Source organism: Pelodiscus sinensis, chromosome 6 (genome assembly GCF_049634645.1).
Source record: "Pelodiscus sinensis isolate JC-2024 chromosome 6, ASM4963464v1, whole genome shotgun sequence".
In the NCBI taxonomy this organism is placed as follows: Eukaryota; Metazoa; Chordata; order Testudines; family Trionychidae; genus Pelodiscus; species Pelodiscus sinensis.
Window position 1 is genome coordinate 1,566,485 of NC_134716.1, and position 17,140 is coordinate 1,583,624.

General features: G+C 47.0%; 1 long non-coding RNA gene across 1 annotated transcript in view; it reads left to right on the forward strand.

Annotated features, from left to right (window-relative positions):
* Positions 1-17,140, forward strand: part of LOC112545670 (uncharacterized) — a 144,834-nt gene that overhangs the window by 117,075 nt on the left and 10,619 nt on the right. Inside the window, exon 3 of the long non-coding RNA XR_003089204.2 lies at positions 8,650-8,814. This is a non-coding gene — a long non-coding RNA (uncharacterized LOC112545670). The remainder of the gene's footprint in view (positions 1-8,649; positions 8,815-17,140) is intronic.

The window sequence follows — 17,140 nt, forward strand, 5'->3', positions numbered from 1 at the left end:
TATAAATAACATTCAGCTAATAGAATCCGTTCTGATTGGGGAATCATCGTTCTGCTGAACAGACCGACAGCACCAAATGGACAACCAGATTACAAAGGAGAGAGTTCTGCACTCTAGGCTGTTCCTAGAGCCATTGCATATGGCTGCTTGTTCATGCAAATGTTTGGGAATGCCCGTGTACTGCGATTATTTAAGTTACGTTAGCACCTAGAAGGGCTCATGCAAGACCAGTTTCCCACTGGCCTGCGTGCGCCACGCAGTCCCTCCCTCTAAGAGTCTGCTGTCTAACTAGACAATGGGAAACCAGAGATGTAAAGTGACTTATCCACACAAGTGCAAATCAGTGTATCTCCATTGCCTTCAGTGCTAATAAATCAGACTCGGGCCAGTGTATTTCAATGCAGAATGCAGGGGTTTATCGATAGCACTCCCATTATAACCTCAGTGTGAGTAACCCTGCTAAATCCCTGCGCTATGCTCTGGCAATATATCCCTACATTATAAGTTACCACGCCAGCAACATATTACAGGAGATAGCAGTGCAAAGAAAACACAAACAGAGTTGGCATTTAAATCCTCAGAAGAAGAACCGGTGAATAAGGCTGACATCTGTTAGCAAGAAGAGAAACATAAGGAACTTTTCTAAGGACTTATTTATGTATATCTGGCTAGCACACTTCTCATTCCAGTCATGTTCGTCTTCAGGCTGCTTCGTTCAGAGTCTCACATCTGTCCCTGTGGCGGTGAATCTGTTTCCCCTGAATCTTGGGGTGCATCGGTTGCTATTGTTGACGGCTTGTCTATTGGAAGGTCCCAGCATGATCAGCGACCCATTTTACTAGGCGCTGTGTGCAAATGCATCGTTCACTTCCTGTCAGGACAATCTTGCCCTTTTGTTGCAGGAGACATGTTTCTACTTCTATACCAATACGCCTAGCTTTTGACATGCTGGGAGATTCATGTGTGTGTGTAGGTGGATGTGACCATCCCGGCTGGGAAACTCGGGATGGTTGCACACTGCAGAAAAGCATTCTCAAGCAGTCTTTGGAATCCCGAACAGCTACTTGGTTTAACCAGAGTAAGGAAGCGGTAGGACGAACATATGGCTGCTTGTTCATGCAAATGTTTGGGAATGCCCGTGTACTGCGATTATTTATGTTACGTTAGCACCTAGAGGGCTCATGCAAGACCAGTTTCCCGCTGGCCTGCGTGCGCTACGCAGTCCCTCCCTCTAAGAGTCTGCTGCCTAACTAGACAATGGGAAACCAGAGATGTGAAGTGACTTATCCACGCAGCAGGTCAATGGCAAAGAACGCAGAGCTGAGTCCCAAGCCAATATTCTGTCCACTGGACCATGCTGCTCCATAGCAGCTGTGAGTGAAATTCATCCCTGTGAAAAGCGACCATCTGAAGTTGGAGTTTCAACTCAGCTGAGCAGGCATGGGGTAGATGGCTTTACATTGTTAGTTCAATGTTATTGAATGGTTCCAGGGGCTTGTCAAAGAAAACAGAGGAAAGTCTGATTTGATTATTGATGGGAACCCTGGAAAGCCCAAACCCAAGATAGTATGTTGTGAGGAGGAGGGGAAATAAGCATGCTTCCTTACTGGCAGGAAAGTGACCTCAGAGTTGAGAGAGAGGGAAGTAAATATTTCCATTCTATCTGTGAAGGAGTAGACAAGGCCTTTGTGGCCCCTGCTTGGAGGCCTCATGGTCTTACCACATTCTACCCCAGGCAAGGAGCAGTGAAGGTAGGCTTGCCTAGAGATCAGAGCCCAGCAGACTGCAATAAAAAGAGCTGCCAGACCTGAGAAGGGCAGTTCCTGGCTGGGACCAAAGGGCAAGGGAGGGTATTCTGGGCTTGTCACGGGGGCATGAAAGAGAACCAGAAGACAGGTTCTGGTGGCATCTGCCTCCAGTGAGGAGGAAGAGAATCTGAGAACTTCAGTTCTGAGAGAAGAGTGAAGACAATGGGGCTGTGAGAGAAGAAAATCCTGGGGAATGGCAGCAGCAAAGGACAGGCAGTGATATGTGGCTGCTGTTTATAAGGGAGCAGTGAAAGAGACCAGGTTTCCCCACCAGCTACTGGCAAAATGGCCTTGGCCCCAAAAAGGGGACGCCCAAGTGAAGGGCTGGGTGTAAATGGCCCAGAGATGGGGCTGAAGACCCTGATGGGGGCTGACAGTGTGGTGAGCTTCATTTGACTGTGTGACTTGGCTGGCAGGCTGAGCCACAGGAGACCTAGCATGCAAAGCTGGCAACCTACAGGTGTTGCCAGGAGCAGGAAAGATTTCAGTACCGTTCCCAGCCGCTCGGAGGCACTCAGGAGGTGAGTGCGGCTCCACCACATTAGTGGAAATCAGGGGCAAGGCTAATGTGGGCATTTGGATTTATCTTCATGTGTGAGTTGTCATAAAACGAGAGCATAAGTGGCTGGGCTAATAAAAACGTTATTGCAGCTGAGAACAGGTCAGCCTGGATAAAATCATAGAATCACTGAAGATTAAGTTTGGAAGAGCCCTCAGGTGGTCAGCTAGTCGAAAGCAGGACCAACCCCGACTAAAATGGTTGCAGTAACTGGGGTCTGACAGAGAAATTAATTTGTCCCTAATTTCTTCCATATTAACTCTACTAGTAAGCTGTTCTCTGTTCTTTGTGCTACCATAGTGCATATGTGCCCTAGTCATGGTCAAGGACCAACAAGACCATAGGATGAAAGAAAATTGATAGACATCAGACCAGTTCCTGGGCTTATGCCATGGATATAGTCAGAATAGACTGTGACACAAATTATGCAGCTGAGAAAAAAATCCATCCAACCCTCACATCAAAATATAGACCTTGGAGAGTAAATGAAATATGAGCAGATTAGCCGTCTGCCTCAGCCTCCCATAATTCAACCCTGAACAGGTTCATAGCGCAATAAGAACAACAAAGGGCTGGAAATTGTTGATGCCCAAGTGTTTCAGAGCATGTAGTAACCATTTGAAGGCAATAAAGTGTGATCTGGGGAAATACAGTTAGGGCACCACTCAGGATGAATGTTTATTGGCAGAGAGAATGAAAGCTGCCCAGGAAATGCAAAGCAGAAAGGACCGAGGCCTTTGCTGTTTTAGGCCTGCTCCAAGCAATACCTGTGGGGGAGAGGAACAGTGTCTATAGAATCATGGGTACTGATTTCAAAGACAAAAACAAGTGGAGGTTAAGCTAAAGGACTGGGTAAATGGAAGCAACAACATGGGCTTTTAAAGGAAAGAGAGCTGAAATATTTTGTAGTTGTCTGAACTCAGGAAAAAAGAGAAGTGTACAAGTTTTCTACCTACTTAATGATGCCAAGTTTCATCTGATGAGGGATGACAAACATATGTTTCCACTTCATCCCATCAAACACCTTCTGTTCTTGGCATCCAGAGATGAAGCCAGTAATGGATGAGAGCAGGTATTAGCCCAGTTTATAACTTCAAAGTAAGTCTGAGGGTGTTGTCGGTAAGATAACAATTATGTCTGAAGACCATTTGATCAGGCTGAATAAGCTTAGTTACAGCTTTGTCAAGTCTTTCCGACGCAATCTTCATGAGAATATTAAAATCAGCATTGAGCAATGAAGTAACGAGAAGAGAAGCATATTCTTCAGCTGCTCTTTCCTCTTCTCAGGGAATAAATTAGGGAGAGGACAGAGAAACGAAATGACTCATGAAAGGATTAAGAGAGTGACTTCAGTCACTGCGGCATCAGGCACACATCATGCATTGCTCTGGGATGAGAACCATCAGCACACAGGGACACTTTCTGAAAGTTTTGAAGTTGGTTAGTCACCGTGGGCCTGCTCCAATGCCCCCTGTGTCAGGGGAGCCTTTCCATTGGCTTCAATGGACTTTGGATTAGGCCCAGTGTCAGTTCTTCCACTGGGACATGGTTCTACAAGAAAAGCGTGTTGTGAGAGGCCAGAAAATGCTATTTCTTTAGCACGGTGGTATCTTCCCTGGGGAAAAAGAAGAGGGAACAGAGGTCTGTAGTGAAGCAAAGTGGCCTCCCTCCATAGTGGAGAGAAGGAGCCCGACGCTCTCCTTGCTGGGGGGAGCCGAACCCCCTGGAAGTACCAGGGCAAGGCAGGAAGTATAAAAGGAAGGCTCCACAGCTTAGCAGGGCCATAGCCAGTGCAGGAGACGGCTGCTTCTGCCTTGCAGAGATACCCAGGGATTTGCACTGTGCCCAGCCGTATCTTGACCCCAGAGGGGATGGACCCAGAAGAGCAGTGGTTGGCTCTGCTGCCAGCAATATTCCCCAAGGAGGATGAGGACTGTGGGATGCCAGTGCTACCAAACCCCAGGGAGGCAGGGGGTAGCCCAGGGTCAGCTGATGACCGGCTGGCTACAGGACTGACCGCGTCTTAGTCAGCACAGCCCGGCTGGGTCCTTGCTGACCCAGTGGCAGACTGTTCTGCTACTGTGGGGGCCCTAGGCGGGGCCGTGTGGAATCAGGAGGGTCTGTGTCCCCCTGCCACTCAACTCCGGGGGTGACTGACTCCCCACTTCTGAGCAGGAGGCCGGCTCTGAGTACTCCTCCCCACACTAGCACCCTAGACGGCTCACTGGGTGCACAACGCCCTTCTGACTGTGGGCACTCCACTCTGCCTGAACTCCAGGTGACTGTAGGTGGCTGCTGGCTGCCTGATCCCACAGCCCAGGCTAAAACTGCTCCCGGCCTGGCCCGCCTCAGGGGCTATGGCTAATTGTTGGCTGCCTGAGCCCACAAGCCCAGGCTAAGACCTGCCCCTAGCTCTATTCAGCTCCCCTCCTTCCCCAGGTGCTTGAGTGAAGTGACTGTTCATTGCCGGCTGCATGTGCGGGGAGGCGTAGGCTACAGCACGCTACCACCCAGCTCCACCCAAGGGCTGGAGCCTGAGGCTGCTACGTGCGGCCAGCCCGACTCTTCTTGTATGTTTGCCTCTGTTGGCTGGGCCCAGCGCTCTAGACTGCACACAGCTGAGCCCTGCCAGTGCTACACAAGGATTAAACCCCCGAGACGAGGCAGAGTGGGCTCCCTCCCCACTGAAGAGCAAGGGAGCACTACAAGGCCCTTGTGCGTCCCTTCTACACTAGCTCAGGCTTGCTTGGGCAAACTGGACTCAGTTGGTGCTTGCCTAGCTGGGGAAGCCATCTGCCTCGAGCGTTTCCTTATGTCATACATCCACGATACCCTCGCTCAGAATATGATGCGGTTACAGGAGCCAGGAGCAGGAACCAAGCAAGGAGGCCTCAGGATTATGGTCAGCAGCTGGCCTGGCAAAGAGCAAGAGGTGGGACATGCACAGAAAGCTTCATGCCCAGCGGTGTCGAATCAGCAGTCTGCTGCTAGTTATCTGACCCAGCTAAGTCCCTCATCTGACCTTGTGGGGCTGTGACACAATGGGTCATTCTCATGCTTGGCAACCTCACAAGCTTGGGTTTGAGACCTGTGGCACCTCACACCTCCCCCTTTTCCTGGCCAGGTGATCCCCAGATGCCTGGGCCTGCTGTATGCCTCCCGCTCCTTGGTAAGACCTCCGGTACTTACAGTGGTGAGAGTGTTGCTAGAAGCAACAGTAACTTGACACATGGAGGTTCTGTGTGCACAGATGAAACACTAGCAATGCTATTGAGGCACGGATGCAGGTTTCTACAGGGGTACAGGCCAGGGTTACCTGCAGTTAGCCTATTAAATCCACTCCCCAGTTGCCCTCAAGGGAACAATGCAATGGTGCAGCAGCCCAGAGACATGGACTGGTCCTTCCTTTTCATGCCTCTCGTGTAAAAAGCAGGAGCTGGCCCAAAGTGACCACTGCAGGCTGGTGCAAATGAAGTACTCTGTCTAATATACCAGTGTCTGGTTTCCATGTTCAGAAACTTTGCAGGTGTGTTGATGAATTAAAATCTTGGCACAGCACATAACCCTGGTGGCTCTCCAGTAGAGTTAGAAAAGCATTGTGCTGGAGGGATTGGAAACTCATAAAGGCGCCTTTGAAAATGCATGTGTTGCCAGTGCACTGGTTACATCGACTAGCTGCATTTGATCTACTCATAGTGGAACTGCCCTTGCAAAGTAAGATGTCAATCCAATTAAAAAGGAAGTGTCTGGCTGATCCATCTCCTAAACAATTTAGCATGTTTCTTTGAAGCTAAGCAGGCCTCCTGGAGAACAGCCATGTGTCCTTAAATCAGGGTTCATTGGGCGCAGGATTCATCCCACTGATGTTCCAGGCCAGGAAACCAATTGATGAGGCACTTCTGTAACTATCTCCAGGGTAATGGCAATTATTGCTACTTCATCACCAGCACCAGCTGACGGTTCAGCATGTCTCACCACTCTGCGGGATGTTTTCACAAACCTCTCATTTTCTAGCAAACTTAATATGTGATGTAAGTCTCCAGGAAAGAACAGGAGTCAGAAATTGTGGCTATTCTGATCAGCAACGAAAGATGCATTTTCTTCTCTGAGTATAAGTATGTGAATGTATCTCCTGCATGTACTTATCTCAAATGCCATCATGATTTTAGATTCTTTGCTTAGTTACATGCAGACTTTTCATGTCTATAAATCATAAGACTTAAGGTCGTTGTGGTGGTGTTAAGATTCAAAATTTTTCAGTGGTGTCCAATCAAAAGCAAAAATGTAATACAATTCAAAACGAATAAAAAGTATTGAAAATCTGGATGGAAACTTAAGAGTTCCTGTCTCCAGCCACTGTTTCATTGCCATATGATTCTTCAGCACACATTATCTCCTCTCTGTCTCATCCCTAGCCTCCCCTTCCTCTTTTGGTTTGTTCTGCAATGGGAAATATACTGTTGGCTTTGTAGGTTGTTTTGATTAAGAGTAAAGATTTCCAAAGCACTAGAGATCCAGGTCCATTAAGAAGTGTAAAGTTCCTTACATTTTCTCAGAGTGTGATGTGCTGGTGAAAGAGATGGGTATTTTACCAAAGGAAATGGAAGGACTGGTGTTACAACGCATGTTGATTATATGGGGTTGGAAGGGAAAGGATACACAGTTTCCAAAGGAAAGGATACACAGATTATATGGGAAAGGATACACAGCTCTCAAGATTTTATTTTTATCTCTGGGAACTATATTGTGTGGAAACAAATGTTGGGTTTGTACAGAGTAACGCTGTGTGTGTAAGTGTTCTACTGCTCTGGAAATAGGTCATGGAATACTAGAACTCGAGAGATCCCTTGAGTGGGAATGGGGTTGTTTTAAACTTTGCCTATATTTTTGCACATTTTAGGGACAAAATTAGGTTTGGTGGGAGCCACTGAAGAAAGTTGTCTGTAACTGTCAAATCCCATGAAGGGGCTGACAGTAACTCATGGGCAGCTGGACTATGCATAGGAAAAAACCCCATTACTTCAGTGGGCATTGGATTGGCCCCAACTCAGCATGTGTCCTGATTATTTGTTGACTTAGGCTTGTCTACCCCACCATGGTAGGAGTGATTGCAGCTCATGTGGACATGCTCATGCTAACTTTAATCTAGCTAGCACAGCTGCACATGGCGGTAAAGACATGTGATCCATCAGGAGCTTTAGCACAGGCATTCAAGCACACCTAGCACCCTCCGTAGGTACTTGCCTCTCCAGCCCACACCAGGGCCCCGGCTATTGCATTGTCATGGATATTTTTAGCCCTAGTAGCTAAATTAAAGCCGTTGAAGAGATGCTACCCCAACTGCAATCGCGCCTCTGACTGTAGTGCAGACATATCCTTAGTCTCATTGAAATCAAGGGCTCTTTTTATCCTTTTATTCTTTTTTTTTTATTTTAAAACCAGTTTCCTGTGAATAAATGTCTGAAACTCAGAAAAATCCCCCATGGATCTCATAATAAAAACTGAAAAAGAATCATACACTAAATACCCTCATGAAAAAGTAATATAGAACCGACTAGCCATGACACCAATGTATTCTATAGAAATTACCCAACCTCTGGTGATTAATATATTTGCTATGAAATTTGTTAACCATTCTCTAGAATTTAATAGAGAATCATATCCCTGCTGTAGAACTGTATTGCGAAGATTGAAAACTGTCCAGGGAAGCTACCCTTCCCCACAAACTGGTGTAGAAGCTTCCCGTAAGAGGAAGATAAACAAAATCAAAACTGGAAAGTGACAAGTAACTTCTAGAAACACAGAAGCAATAATATATCAAAACAGCTTTTCGACTGAATTTTTCTATTGGGTTGTAACTGCAATTCCCATTGGCTTGAATGACAGAATCATGCACTCATCCAAGGATAGAATTTAGCTCTTTATAAGGCCAGACTGAATCTCATGTGCCCAGGTCCATGTCAGATGAGATAAAAAACTCCCCAGCCCAAATTCTTCCTGCACTCAGACTGCTGCCGCCCAGCTGAAGCCAATGGACCTACGCTAGCAGAATTTATCCTTATAACTGGATTTTCTTTCCTAAGCAGATCTATAAAGCACCCCTTTTACGTAGTCATCCCAAATCTTTGGAAAGGTGTGATTTGGATCTGACTCCAGAAATTCTCTGACTTGTGCCCGTCTCCATAGTCTTCAATCTACTGAAGGACATATACATGGACTAGGTAATTAATATCAGAGATGTGCACCCAATCTGAGACACGTTTCTTTCTTTTGTTCTTGCAGATTTGCCTACATTCTGCATTTACCGTTATTACGAATTGTATCACAGTAGTGTCCAGGCACCAAGTCGTGGACCAGCACCTGGTTGTGCTAGACACTATACAAACAGAGAAGAAGGCGGACCCTGTTCCCAAGAGATAACAGTGGAAGTATGGTTTGACATTCTGCGTAAGTACTACCAGACTAGGCTGCCACTAGCGCTGCGTAACACAGTAGGAAACCTAGCTCTGAAATGAGCAGAAGCGGAAGGTATGAGTCTGGACGTCAAGTATACTCCTGTGACTATCCAAGGAGGAGCCTAAGAATCCTCTCACCTTCCCTAAACAATCCCAAGCCAGCTGTACTCTTTGATTCAATAATGTTACATTTTAGCATTGACTCTATTATTCCCCAGGCTGCACCCCATTGGAATCTGACTTTAAAATAAAGTAGCCGAGTTCTACACACACAGAAAGCAGAATGAGTTTCCCTAGCAACAAAAACCATGGGAAAATTGAGAACCCGGCTGCTGCTTGCACGAGTTTCCATTCATTGCAGGGTGTTTTGTGCACGGGTTTGCCTGAGAAAACTGGAAGGCTGGCACCCAGCACAGCCTGAGCAGAAAAGCCAGAGCAGAGCAAACAGCTGGGTGATCTGTTCTCTGTGTGCTGTGAGGAGCGGGCAAGGCCACTGAACTGCCAGTGGCGTGATGGGTTATGAGCCTGTGGCAGTTGACCTGCTTTTCATCGGGCAGGACAGCTATTTGCTCTGTGGAAAGATGTGCAGCTGTAGTGGATCCTGGAAGAAAGTAAAACTAGGGGCCTCTTCAAACACAGTGTAAAAAAAGAAGCCCCCAAGATTTCTTTCCAGCATTCACTATGAGTCTCTGCTGTCGGCGCACATTCCTCTTGTACGCAGCAAAAGCAGCAGGAGTGTTCGTCGAGTCTGGCAATGCTTCCTGCTGCAGACATGAGCTTTGGAGGGCTGGGCTGTTTATTGAATGGTTAAGGGCTAGATTTTCAAAGCAGCTGAACACCCAGTCAGGCATCGGCTTCTTCGTTCTAGCTCTGAGAACACGAGTTCTGTTTCAACTGCTGCTCTCCTCAGCTCAAAAAGTGTCCGAGTTTTCAAACGAGCTCAACTCCCATTTAGGCCCCTAGCCTTGAATTAGGGATGTGAACCAGTAACCCATTTCCCGATAAGCAATACCCAGCCCCTGACACAGGGGCTGCTCCAGCCCAGCTGGGGTGCCCCCTGCCAGCACCCCTTTAATCAGTTAACCAGTTAACTAATTAAACAGGATTTTACATCCCCTCACTGAACCAAGGCGCTCCTGGGAGAACAGTGGAGGATCCGTTCTCCTCCTCTTCCCACAGTCCAGTTGAGAATGTTGGGAGGAGCTACATGGTTGCTGGGCTCTTCTGAAAATCTGGCTTTTATGACACAATAGCCAAGTAAAAGAGAAGATCGTAGTTTCACAGAACAAGATCTAATGATGAAGGAAAGAGTATAACACAAATATATTTGCATTGAACACCTAATATTATTACAATGATAAACCCTTTGTGCCTAATTTGTGTTGCTTAATTCTATTTATTGCCCCTTCTGTATACGGAAAGTGGAAGATACAAGGCCCACTCTTATGTGACATGACGTTAATTAGTTCTCGCCAAGATTTAATAGTTTCCAGAAAGGACTTGGACTATCTTCAGATGTCTGAACTGTTGTGTTGCCAGTAGATTAATCAGTCACAAGTTGCTGTTCCTGGTAAAGCTGTAATCCATTTCTCTGCTGTAGAATCCTTCCCTTATCTTCTCAACGTCTGAGCAAATTGGTTTTGTGATCACAATTTGCATTGCTTCTACTGTTCAGTATATAAGGGAGCATGTATATTTTTCCTTTCACAGTTCTAGACCTCTGAGGAAGGACCAGCATGCGATTCAAGTCACTTGCAGCCCATTCCAGGAATACCCTAGAAGCAGATAACATAATGTTTAATCGATTAACCAATTAAACAAGATTTTACATCCCTAAATTGTGAGCAGTCCCATTGGCTGGACTGGAACTATTTGCACGAGTAAGAATCATTTGTGAAAATAAGCCTGTTAGAATTAGGTCCTCAAACCTAGATCTTCAAAGCAATTTAAAAATGCCTGAGTTGTAACTAATTTGAGAATAGGGGCTGAAGTCTACAACGCAGCTGCAAGAATTTTTTATTAAACAAGTGACATATATTATGTAAGTGTTTTATCTTAGTCTCATTGCTAAATTCTCTTAGAAAAGGCCCTACCAGCAGAGTGTATGTACCATGCTCAGATGTTCTGCGGTAGTGATGCTTATCTGTTTTTGGTATAAATCTGCATCTTGTAGACTTGGAGCATGACTACATCTGGGGCACGGCACGCCTCTAGTCCCCAGGGGGATCCAGAGCTTTGGTGGCATGAACTACAAGGAAGTCCTTTTTTCTTCTTTCATTTACAAAGGCCTGGATACGGCTTATCTCCAGGCCTTTCCCTCTTGGATGATGTACAGAACTGCAGCCGGGGATGGGGAAGGGAGGGAGTCCATACGGTTAGATGATTGGTAGTTGGGGAGCCGTACACACGCCAGCTTCTGAAAAGCTTGGAATTTCCTGTCCGTGGTAACTAGGGAGGGACAAAATCCTAGGGACCAGAACCTCGGTGGCGCAAATAGACACTGCTCCATTGGCATGAGTACAGCTCATTTACACCAGTTGAGGACCTGGCCCTAGGAGTTCAAAGTTCCACAAACTTCTAATAGAAGTTCTGGGTCCCAGTGTTTGACCCCAAGCCTCTCCTTATGCACCAGCCCCTCTACTGGAGCCATGGTTGTGTGAAGAACCTTGACTCTTTCCTTATTCCTCTGTTCTCCTCCCCTCTCCCCAGCATCTTTCCTGACCCACATCTCTCATCGTACCTATGATGTCTTCTGGGGGAAGGGGGGCTCAGGGCCATAGAGGCCCCATGGTACAAACACAGGAACAGACAGCACCTGCTGCCAGCGGATGAAGCAGACAGGAAGGATTGTTGTCTTCCTTTTGCAGCCAGAGTGGAAGTCTGCTATGGCACCAAGGGAAATGGGAAGTGACTGTCTAGGAAGGAGTCCTGCAGAAAGAGATCTAGGGTCATAGTGGACCACAAGCTAAATATGAGTCAACAGCGTGATACTGTTGCAAAAAAAGCAAACATGATTCTGGGCTGCATTAACAGGAGTGTTGTGAGCAAGACAAGAGAAGTCATTCTTCCGCTCTACTCTGCTCTGATTAGGCCTCAGTTGGAGTATTGTGTCCAGTTCTGGGCACCACATTTCAGGAAAGATGTGGAGAAATTGGAGAAGGTCCAGAGAAGAGCAACAAAACTGATTAAAGGTCTAGAAAACATGATCTGCAAGGGAAGACTGAAAGAACTGGGCTTGTTTAGTTTGGAAAAGAGGAGACTGAGAGGGGACATAACAGCTTTCAGGTACCTAAAAGGGTGTTATGAGGAGGAGAGAAAATTATTCTTCTTGGCATCTGAGGACAGGACAAGAAGCAATGGGCTTAAACTGCAGCAAGGGAGTTTTAGGTTGGACATTAGGAAAAACTTCTTGCCTGTCAGGGTGGTTAAACACTGGAATAAATTGCCTAGGGGGGTTGTGGAATCTCCATCACTGGAGATATTGAAGAGCAGGTTGGACAGACACCTGTCAGGGATGATCTAGATGGAGCTTGGTCCTGCCGTGAGGGCAGGGGACTGGACTCGATGACTCTCGAGGTCCCTTCCAGTTCTAGTGTTCTGAAAGAAAGGTGTTTTATGACTGGTCAGATTACGGCTGTGTCCAGACTCAGGGGTTTTTTCGGGAAAAGTAGCCTTTTCCCGAAAAAACTTCCCCTGCGTCCAGACTCAAGCCGCGTTCTTTCGAAATTATTTCGAAAGAACGCGGCTTTTCTTTCGATGGCGGTAAACCTCTTTTTACGAGGAAGAACGCCTTCTTTCGAAAGTTCCTCTTTCGAAAAAAGGCGTTCTTCAATGTAAATAGGGCTTCCTCGAAAGAGAGCATCCAGACTCGCTGGGTGCTCTCTTTCGAAAAAGCGGATTGCTCTTTCGAAAGATCTGCCTGCAGTCTAGACGCGATCTTTCGAAAGAGCCTCTTTCGAAAGAAGCCTGCAGTCTAGACATAGCCTACCAGTGAAAAAGAGACTTGAGAGGAATATTGCAGAGGTAGAAGGGACAACTAAGGCCTTGTCTGCATGGTCAAATCTTTTTGGTATAATCTAAGATGTGAATTTAAACCCATTCAGTGATTTCCATAGGACTCCCCCACCTGTGTAGACGCTGCTATTCCAGGCTAGCTGATATCACATGGAAAGGGGATAAAACTAACCCCCCCAAAATCAGTTATTTTGAGTAAGCGTGTCACCACAGAGGGTTGTACTGCTATCTCTGTGTAACTATATTGGTTAATCTTTTCTGTGTACATATGCCTCGTGGTCTGAAAGTCCAAAGCAGTAGCTTTCAACCTGTGGACCCGGGACCCCAGGGGTCCACAGAGTGTGTTTGAGGTTTCCAAAGGGATCAGCGCCTCCACTGGAATCTTTTTAGGGGCCCACAAATGCAAAAAGGCTCAACACCACTGCCCTAGAGACTAGAGAGCTCACTACTGCCATCTGTTGGTGGAGAGGAAGAAGAGCAGCTAGCGTTGCTTGAGAAGCGCAGGTGGACTGGGGCTTTCTGGGTACGTCTACATGGCACTCTTATTTTGGAATAAGCTATTCTGGAAGAAAAACTCCAAAATAGCTTATGTTGAAATAGCCCGGCTACACTGCAGGGAAGCCTCAACATTAGTTCAAGTCAGACTTCCCGAATGTGGACGTGCTACCTCAATGTAGAGCCCCAAGAGGCACTGGGGAGTAATTACTGTGAATGGCCCTGCGGAGGAGCTATTTCGAAATAGCAGCCGTGGAGCATCCACACGACGGCTATTTCGAAATAGCTATTTCGGATTAGGCGTTATTCCTCGTGGAATAAGGTTTGCAGAAGTCGGAATATGGCGTCCGTCATTTTGAATTTTGTTTCGAAATAATGGAATTGCTGGGTAGACGTTCGGAATAGCGACCCTTATTCCAAAATAATGCTGCTGTGTAGTCACACCCTACGGGAGGAAGTGCTCTGCCACTAGTGAGCCACAGACTGTGGTGACCAGAAAAGGCATTTCCTCTCTTCTGTGGGGAGAGGCTGTGGGAGCTGATCACTGGCCTGCCCTGTTCACCACTCATGTTTCTCAGAAGACTCAGCACAGATGCAGCTCCAAGGCAGTTGACAGGTTTGGGGTGGTCAGGGGGGCTGAGCAGGCGCAGGTCGGGGAAGGGGGCTATTGGGAAGCCTGTGGGTTTGTCTGTGCTGCAGTTTGACGCCTGTGGCCTGCACTAGCTGAGCAGGGACTCAGGGCTTGGCTGAGAAGCTATTTAACTGCGATGTAAGTGTTCAGACTCCACCTGACACCCAAACGTTGGGACCCTCCCAACCCACAGCATCCTAGAGCCATGGGTGTTTAATTGCAGTGTAGACCTGCCCCAGAGTGCAACAACCCAGCCCAAAGGCTCTGATGTTACCCAGTAATCAAAGCTGAAATCCCCTCAGCAGGGTCACCTCAGGGGCTGGAGACTGGCCTGTCAGAATCCTTGGACTTCTGCAGCCCCGGACAATGAACTGTAAGTAGGGAGCCAGGGAGGAGGGAAGTAGCAGAAATGGTCAGCTACTCCTATCTGCCGCAGATGGGCTGAGGGAGGAGTCACACCGGGAGAAGGGCATTTTACCTTATAGTTTGCTGGATTATTTCCCAAGCTTAGCCAGTTGCCTCCTTTCCTTAGCTTTTCTTTGTTTAAACGCCTGGGCTCACCTGTCAGGAGATACTTACTGCCAAAGGCACCCAGAGAGGTGTATATGCAGTTTCCCAGGTTTCTGGGTGGGGACCCAAGCTAGTGATGTTTCACTTTTCAAAAGGAGCACCTAGAAAATGGCCTTTTTTGTGCCAGCAACACCTGGCAGGTTTACAACTATGTAAATAAGGCCTAGAGCACCTTGAAAAAAGAGCTGTATGCCCAAACCTCGCAAACAGTTTGGGAGCATAAAGCAAGGCCCTATCCTGCCATGTGTGACCAGCCTGCCAGAGCTTTTCTCCAAGAATTTGCCTTCCAAAGGATTCAGGCTGGGATTGCCAAAGAAGCCAAAAGATTAGACCACCACCTCCCACTGAAAGCTCCTCGGCCCTCTTGAAAAATCTGAGCTGGCAGCTTCGCATATGAACGCTAGGTGTGGAGTGTGCAAACGGTGTTAAAATGAGACGGTGTCACTGTAAGAGTGAAGGGTTTGACAGTCCTACTTGCAGGCTACAGGGCAGGGAAGCATGCGATTGGGGCCCAGCAGCAGATTGTCCGTAGGCTGGCTCTGTGCAGACTGCGTGGGTTGAGCTGTTGCCCTCCTTTCTAGGAGCAGCTTGCTTTGTGTGTTTGCATTTGGGTTCTAGTGTGCTAGGGTTGTGGGTTTTAAGAACTAAAGCAGTGTTACATTGCAGTCTGCCCACAAGAGCACTTCAAATTGGGTTTGCCAGGAGCGTTGCAATAGGAGTCCCTCTGCCTTCTTGTGAGCTTTGCACTGTGGCTCTTTGGTTTGCCTCCTTCAGAAAAAAGAATCTAACTTAAGAAGGGACCGAAATCCAGAGGGGTCCAGGCCTGACAATTGTGGCATAGAGTTTGAACCCCCTGTTCGGGGTTTGGATCATGCCAATTTCTAAGCACTGTAAGGGGCAGGGGACAGGAAGAGGAATTCCCCATGATGAACTTTCACCAGGTGGGAATTCACGTTCTTCTCATGCATGAGATTGTCATTATCCGAATGGAGAAAGGGCATATCCAATCACATCCCTGCAGTCCTTCTCCAAGCCAGACTCCCTAGGGTTGCTTGAGAGCTCTGCCTGCCTGTTCTCACTAAGGGCTAGAGATGGCAGGATTTGGCTTGCGATTTCATCCTTAGGGATCCGTTCTGTCCTAGCCAACCCTGCGTTTAACTCCCTCATGTCACTCTCCACCCCCATGCGGAACTTGTGCAAAGCCAGCGACAATGACGATTCCAGGGGGACACCCTGGAATCAGATCGATGCACAGAAACAAAACCTGGAACTTGCCCAGACTAAGTGCGAAAAGCAGGGTGGCTTTGTTGGTGGAAAGAGCGTCTCTGAGTAAGCTGCATAGCTTGTCTCTCTCACCAACGGAAAGTTGGTCCAATAATAAAAATACTGTTTCACCCACCTCATCTTTCTAATACCCTGAGACTGACTTGGCTACAGCTACACTTTAAAGGACAAAGTGAGTTCTGTCAGGCATTTCAGTCCCATGACAGGTTACACTGTTATTGGCATCAACTGGTGTGGCTAGAGGCTGTCATTTTCTTTGCCTGTATGGAATGACATCAGCCCCAATAGGAAATGGCTTCAGAAAGGTTAAATTTGAGTTGCAAAGCTGAATCATCTACCTGTGTGGTAACAGCTACAATTGAACTCTACTGTGACAGGATCATAAGGCTACCCTACTAATGTTCCTTCCCTAGGGGATAGGATAGAAACCTTTTGTCACTCCCTATTCGCAGCTAGGACTTTAGGGTATTACGTTAATGAGTATATTTGGAATGTGAAAACAGGAGCTCCAGTGAAAACAAACTGGATCCAGAACATAAAATATCAGACGGTTGAGGCTATTTTGTTGGCTGCTCCTGTCCCCCAACCCCTGGTGCAACGCAGTCCGACTTGGCACACTGATGACAGTAAAAGATTTTTCCAAACTAATGGGAAATAACATGCTATGGTTTTTCACTAAGAACTCTCCTCCCGTATTGTGTTGGGAATTCTATACCCAGCACTGGAGAGAGAAGAAAGGAAAACAGTGGTTGGGATTCTCTTTTATATACTTCCCCCACCTCACCCCGGGAGGAGGGATTAAAAGGGTGACTGTATTAAGAAACAATTGCTTGAAGGAAGCCTGGGTTACAACTGTGTGATCCAGGGTGTTGTCACTTTGAGATGTCAAAATATGTGTGTTTTACACGTTAGATGAGCCTGTCAAAACATAGCAATATTGCAAAACTCACTTGGCTTTTACATTTTCCATGTTGCATTCCTGCTAATGCAGGCTCAGGTGTGGAGGGAACTGAGCTGGGTGCTTTGTACCAGTCGAACAACATGACTAATAAAGGGTTATAAATATCTCCTGTTTCTGGGCTGTGCATGGAGACCCTGAGAGTTCCTCATTATATTTCCTGTTTGCCCAAGCAGTCTGAACAGCTTTCAGGCCTGTCCTCAATAACACGATGAACTATCAGGGATCCTGTGCCACATGCCATCCCACTTTGTTTTGTTTTTTCCTTGAGATGTGGGAGAAATTAAAAATGCTTCCCTGATCTGTGCCCAGGAATATCTGAGTACTAGAAAGCCGTGGGGACGGTCAGGCCTACGATTATATTTT